Raw genomic sequence first — 7,500 nt, 5'->3', positions numbered from 1 at the left:
CTCTCGTTTATAGTTTATTTGGTTGTGCATCTGCCATATTTGTAGTTTTATTCTGTTGTGCATCTGCCATATTTGTTGATTTTATTTTGTTGTGCATCTGCCATGTTTCTAGTTTTTATTTTAATGTTGTATATCTGATATATTTGTAGTTCTTTTTCACCATGCATCAAGCATATTTGTATTTTTGTTGTGCATCAGCCATGTTTGTAGTTTTTGTTTATTGTGCATCAGCCATGTTTGTAGTTTTGTCATGCATCTGCCATGTTTGTAGTTTTATGTTGTGCATCTGTTATGTTTGTAGTTTTTTATAATGCATCTGCCATATTTGTGTTTTTTTTCCTTTGATGTGCATCTTATATATTTGTAGTTTATTTCAGTGCATCTGGCCATATTTATAGTTTTTTTATTATACACCTGCCATTTTTTTAGTTTTGTATTGTGCATTAGCCATGTTGGCAGTTTTTTTATTTGTGCATCTGCCATGTTTGTAGTTTTTCTGTTGTGCATCTGCCATATCTGTAGATTTTATTTTGTTGTGCATCTGCCATGTTGTAGTTTTTTTTATTGTGCATCTGCCGTTTTGTAGTATTTTATGTTGTCTATCAGCCATGTTTGTAGTTTTTTGTACATCTGCTTTGCCTGTAGTTTTTGTGTTGTGTGTCTGCTATATTTATAGTTGTCTGCAGTGTGTCTGCCATGTTTGTAGTTCTTTTGTTGTACATCAGCCATGTTTCTAGCTTCTTTGTTGTACATCTGCCATTTTTGTAGTTTTTCTATTGTGCATCTGCCATATATTTAGCTTTTATTTTACTGTACATCTGCCATCTTTGTAATTTTTTCTATTGTGCATCTGCCATATTCTTAGCTTTTATTTTATTGTACATCTGCCATCTTTGTAGTTTTTTTATTGTGCATCTGCCATATACTTAGCTTTTATTTTATTGTGCATCTGCCATTTTTGTAGTTTTTCTATTGTGCATCTGCCATATACTTAGCTTTTATTTTATTGTACATCTGCCATCTTTGTATTTTTTCTATTGTGCATCTGCAATATACTTAGCTTTTATTTTATTGTGCATCTGCCATCTTTGTAGTTTTTTTATTGTGCATCTGCCATATATTTAGCTTTTATTTTATTGTGCATCTGCCATCTTTGTAGTTTTTTTATTGTGCATCTGCCATATATTTAGCTTTTATTTTATTGTGCATCTGCCATCTTTGTATTTTTTCTATTGTGCATCTGCCATATACTTAGCTTTTATTTTATTGTGCATCTGCCATTTTTGTAGTTTTTCTATTGTGCATCTGCCATATACTTAGCTTTTATTTTATTGTGCATCTGATATATTTGTAGTTTTTTGTTGCACATCTGCCATGTTTGTAATCTTTTGTTTAGTATCTGCCATGTTTGTAGTTTTTTATTGTGCATCTGCCATGTTTGTAGTTTTTTATTGTGCATCTGCCATGTTTGTAGATTTTTATTGTGCATCTGCCATGTTTGTAGTTTTTATTGTGCATCTGCCATGTTTGTAGTTTTTTTTTATAGTGCATCTGCCATGTTTGTAGTTTTTTATTGTGCATCTGCCATGTTTGTAGTTTTTTATTGTGCATCCGCCATGTTTGTAGTTTTTTGTGCATCTGCCATGTTTGTAGTTTTTATTGTGCATCTGCAGTGTTTGTAGTTTTTTTTATTGTGCATCTGCCATGTTTGTAACTTTTAATTGTGGATTGGGCCATGCTTATAGTCGTTTATTGTGCATCTGCCATGTTCCTAGTTTTTATAGTGCATCTGCAATCTTTGTAGTTTTTTTTATTGTGCATCAGCCATGTTTGTAGTTTTTTATAGTGCATCTGCAGTGTTTGTAGTTTTTTTATTGTGCATCTGCCATGTTTGTAACTTTTAATTGTGCATCTGGCCATGCTTATAGTTATTTACTGTGAATCAGCCACGTTTGTAGTTTTTCTTGTGCATCCGCCAGGTTTGTAGTTTTTCCTTGTGCATCCGCCATGTTTGTAGTTTTTTATTTGTGCATCCGCTATGTTTGTAACTTTTAATTGTGCATCTGGCCATGCTTAAAGTCATTTATTGTGCATCTGCCATGTTCCTAGTTTTTATAGTGCATCTGCCATGTTTGTAGTTTTTATTGTGCATCTGCCATGTTTGTAGTTTTTATTGTGCATCTGCCATGTTTGTAGTTTTTTATTGTGCATCTGCCATGTTTGTATTTTTTTTTTTATTGTGCATCTGCCGTGTTTGTAGTTTTTTTTTATTGTGCATCTGCCATGTTAGTAGTTTTTATTGTGCATCTGCCATGTTTGTAGTTTATTTTGCATCCGCCGTGTTTGTAGTTTTTTATTGTGCATCTGCCATGTTTGTAGATTTTTTATTGTGCATCTGCCATGTTTGTAGTTTTTATTGTGCATCTGCCATGTTTGTAGTTTTTATTGTGCATCTGCAGTGTTTGTAGTTTTTTATTGTGCATCTGCCATGTTTGTAACTTTTAATTGTGCATCTGGCCATGCTTAAAGTCATTTATTGTGCATCTGCCATGTTCCTAGTTTTTATAGTGCATCTGCCATGTTTGTAGTTTTTATTGTGCATCTGCCATGTTTGTAGTTTTTATAGTGCATCTGCCATGTTTGTAGTTTTTATTGTGCATCTGCCATGTTTGTAGTTTTTTATTGTGCATCTGCCATGTTTGTAGTTTTTTATTGTGCATCTGCCATGTTTGTATTTTTTTTTTTATTGTGCATCTGCCGTGTTTGTAGTTTTTTTTATTGTGCATCTGCCATGTTAGTAGTTTTTATTGTGCATCTGCCATGTTTGTAGTTTATTTTGCATCCGCCGTGTTTGTAGTTTTTTATTGTGCATCTGCCATGTTTGTAGATTTTTTATTGTGCATCTGCCATGTTTGTAGTTTTTTATTGTGCATCTGCCATGTTAGTAATTTTTATTGTGCATCTGCCATGTTTGTAGTTTTTATTGTGCATCTGCCATGTTTGTAGTTTATTGTGCATCCGCCGTGTTTCTAGTTTTTTATTGTGCATCTGCCATGTTTGTAGTTTTTATTGTGCATCTGCCATGTTTGTAGTTTTTATTGTGCATCTGCCATGTTAGTAGTTTTTATTGTGCATCTGCCATGTTAGTAGTTTTTATTGTGCATCTGCCATGTTTGTAGTTTATTGTGCATCCGCCGTGTTTCTAGTTTTTTATTGTGCATCTGCCATGTTTGTAGTTTTTATTGTGCATTTGCCATGTTTGTAGTTTTTTTTATTGTGCATCTGCCATGTATGTGGTTTTCTTATTGCACATCTGCCATATTTGTAGTTTTATGTTGTGCATCTGCCACATTTGTAGTCTTTGTGCTTGTTTCATTTAATACATGTATGTAGTTCTAATCACATAACATGCAATGTATTGTGGGCAATATTAGCCATTAAGAGTGAGCACATATTCAAATGGAAATATTAACATCCGTGTAATTTTCAAATACTCATTTAAACTATTATAAGTAACACTAATTCTTTTACACTATATAGGATGTATAGGAAGCAAACGGAGTCCCGTCAATAGCAATAGCAATAGCAATTCGCAATAAAAATGGCAGCATTACGTGCGGTGGCTCCTGTCGTTTTGTTTGCTCATATGCAGATCATATTTTCTTATGGTTTGCCGCAATGTTTCAGGCCCGGACTCAGTGCCATCCTCCAACATTCTGGGCACAACTGGACACACAGCAGGCATGCAAATATTATATTAAATTTGCATACACATTAAAAATGAAGTCTTGTCAAAAAATGCGCATGTGTTTGAGAAAGCTGCATTTAGTGTGCATGTGGGCGAGCATATTTGGATTATGAAAAAAGGTGTTTGAGAGCGAGATGCTTGGGCTGTGTAATTATCATAGCTTGTGTTTATGTGTGTGTGTGTGTTTACGCTAGTTATACTTTGGGGATAATTTTGCTGAAGAAACGTCCCCAGAAAGTTGTTAAATATAACCTTAATTTAGGAAAAAGGCTGGAATAAAACCGAAACAAGACTGGATGTTGTGTTTTTATGATGAAGATTGTGATTGGTGCTTAACTGTGCAGAACTTGATGCCAGGCTGTTGTGGCTGATCACTGGGGTGCTGTAAAGAAGTTGCTGGAGTGCTGTAAACAAGGCAATGTTGAGTTGTATGAGTTTTTGCAGCAGGAATAGTTACTAATTATGCACCGCTAATTACACACAAGGTTTAATAACAATCATAACAACTAAATAAAATAAAAATAGTTGATTAATGTTTAAGTGTGATTAATTATTTAGAAAATACAACAAAAAAATTACAGTATTATACAATATGCAACCTACACTACCTGACAAAGGTCTTGCCGCTGTTCCCAGTTGTAAGGGGCAACAAATAATACCTTGACTTCTAGTTGTTCATCAAATTGGCAGAAGGAAGATTTTTCAGATGAATCATCTGTTGAACTGCATCCCAATCATCACAAATACTGCAGAAGACCTACTGGAACCCGCATGGACCCAAGATACTCACAAAAATCTGTCAAGTTTGGTGAAGGAAAAATCATGGTTTGGGGTTACAATCAGTGTGGGGGTGTGTGAGAGATCTGCAGAGAGGATGGCAACATCAACAGCCTGAGGTATCAAGACATTTGTGCTGCCCATTACATTACAAACCACAGGAGAGGGCAAATTCTTCAGCAAGATAGCGCTCCTCATACTTCAGCCTTCATATCAAAGCTTCTAAAGACGAAGAAGATCAAGGAGCTCAAGGATTGGCCAGCCCAGTCACCAGACATGAACATTATTGAGCATATAAATTTCATCATTGAAGATTGTGTATAAATAGTGTAAAAATCTTGTCTTATTCACGTGAACCCAGTGTCTCCTCACATTCCTAATAATATCTATAAAAAAAAATAAAAAAAGGGCTCTTACCTTGATACCTACAGTTTAAATTTTACTAGTCACATAATTAAATTAAATGTAACCTTAACCTCGACTGGAGCGCTTAAAGTAAACTAAATTACATTATTTCCTAAACCAAAAATATAATATAATAGTGTTATAAAAATCTTCACATACTCTTTCACACACATACACTACGCCCAATTTAGCTTATTCAATTGACCTATAGCGCATGTGTTTGGGTAAAACCGGAGCACTCGGAGGAAAACCCACGCCAACACGGGGAGAACATTCAAACTCCACACAGAAATGTCAACGAACCAGCGGCCTTCTTGCTGTGTGGCGATCATGCACCCACTGCACTACCGTACCACCAAAATCAAAATTTATAAATAATAATTTAATAATGAAATACATTCATTCATTTTCTTGTCGGCATAGTCTCTTTATTAATCCGGGGTCGCCTCAGCGGAATGAACCGCCAACTTATCCAGCAAGTTTTTACGCAGTGGACTTCCAGCCGCAACCCATCTCTCACATCCACACACACACACACACACACACACACACACAAACACACACACACACACACACACACACACACAAACACACACACACACTACGGACAATTTAGCCAACCCAATTCACCTGTACCGCATATCTTTGGACTGTAGGGGAAACCGGAGCACCCAGAGGAAACCCATGGAGAACATGCAAACTCCACACAGAAACGCCAACTGAGCCAAGGCTACAGCACTACCTACTGCGCCACTGCTTCGCCTAATAATAAAATTGTAATTGAAATTTTATGTAATAAAGTAAATCAAGATTTCTCTTATCGTGATAATTGACGAGTTGAGGCAAGTCAAAAGCTTTATAATGATCTTTATCGGATGCTACTTTGCGTCTGAATCTTATTTTTTAAGCCAGGTATGTATATGTACGCAGCTTTGATGTGCTAAAACTCACTTCTTGCACAACCCTTTGCTTCCCTTTCTGTGCTTTCTTTTTTCCCTCTGTATTTTTCATCTCATCCTGCATGCTCTTATTCTATTCTAACCCTCTTCTTCTAGTATGTCAGACATTCCCTGATGATCTCTCTGTCTGTCTCCAGTACTGCTGTTTCCGCTGTGTGATTGTGGCTGCTGTAGTCTGTAAAAAGCAACAGCAAACCATTAGCTGGGCCTCAGAAATCTCTTAAGTACAGACTGAGACAGACAGAAGCAGAGACAGGAATGAGCGGGGTGGGGGGTGAAGACAGAGAAAGTTCACCTCATGCGCAGCTCATTGGCTTGTTTGGCATGAAAAAGCACCGATTGTCATTTAAACAGTGGAATGTGAACAAATACACACACACAGACGCACTCACACACATACATGTACACACACATGCACAGACATTTACACACACTCACAAAGATAGATGTACACACACACAAAAACAAACATGCACACAGATATAGACACACACACACACACATGGCATCAAGAACAAATTCATGAACTCATGGTCACACAAACACACATACTCACGGTCACACACATACTTACACACACACATGATCATGCACAACGCACGCAAATTACCCACACACACTTAAAGCTCTCAAATGCATGCACTTATACACTCAAGCAGACGTGCACTCACGCAAATGCAATTAAACGCACGTGCTTAAACCCATGCATTCACACACACGCATACACTCACTCACACACACATGCACTCACTGACATGCATTCAAATGCACACACTTACACCCACACAAACATGTTCTCACTCACACTCATGCACTCGCATACACACACACGTTGCACATAAAAGATAATGATGACCTTTAGGTATACATGCTGAACGGATTATACAAGCATTCAAATAATTTATTATATTATTATATAAATACAACATGCACTAACCGGCCACTTTATAAGGTACACCTGTCCAAGTGCTTGGTAACACAAATCTCTAATCAGCCAATCACATGGCAGCAACTCAATGCATTTAGGCATGTAGATACGGTCAAGACGATCTGCTGCAGTTCAAACTGAGCATCAGAATGGGGATGAAAGATGATTTAAGTGGCTTTAAACGTGACTTAGTTGTTGGTACGAGACAGGCTGATCTGAGTATTTCAGAAACTGCTGATCTACTGGGATTCACGCACAACCATCTCTAGGGTTTACTGAGAATGGTCTGAAAAAGAGAAAATATCCAGTGAGTGGTAGTTCTGTGGGCGCAAATGCCTTGTTGATGCCAGAGGAGAATGGCCAGACTGGTTCCAGCTGATAGAAAGGCAACAGTAACTCAAATAACCACTCGCTACAACCGAGGTCTGCAGAAGAGCATCTCTGAACACACAACACATCCAACCTTGAAGCGGATGAGCAACAGCAGCAGAAGACCACACGGGTGCCTCTCCTGTCAGCTAAGAACGGGAAACTGAGGCTACAATTTACACAGGCTAAGCAAAATTGGACAATAGAAGATTGGAAAAACATTGCCTGGTCTGATGAGTGTCCATTTCTGCTGCGACATTTGGATGGTAGGGTCAGAATTTGCCGACGTCAAGATGAAAACATGGGTCCATCCT

At 37.2% G+C, this 7,500-nt stretch overlaps 1 protein-coding gene and 1 long non-coding RNA gene across 2 annotated transcripts in view; one reads left to right on the top strand and one right to left on the bottom strand.

Annotated features, from left to right (window-relative positions):
• The window catches only part of col27a1a (collagen, type XXVII, alpha 1a), a 229,348-nt gene that overhangs the window by 196,892 nt on the left and 24,956 nt on the right, over window positions 1-7,500 (bottom strand). The window lies entirely within an intron of this gene.
• Window positions 2,273-4,414, top strand: LOC148679508 (uncharacterized). The gene is made up of 3 exons (XR_015945636.1): window positions 2,273-2,494; window positions 2,589-2,944; window positions 3,034-4,414. It is a non-coding gene; the product is annotated as an uncharacterized LOC148679508 (long non-coding RNA).

Source organism: Danio rerio, chromosome 21 (assembly GCF_052040795.2).
Source record: "Danio rerio strain M-AB ecotype USA chromosome 21, GRCz13ab, whole genome shotgun sequence".
Classification (NCBI taxonomy): domain Eukaryota; kingdom Metazoa; phylum Chordata; class Actinopteri; order Cypriniformes; family Danionidae; genus Danio; species Danio rerio.
The sequence above is the reverse complement of the archived record's forward strand: the minus strand, read 5'-3'. Positions and strand labels throughout refer to the sequence as shown.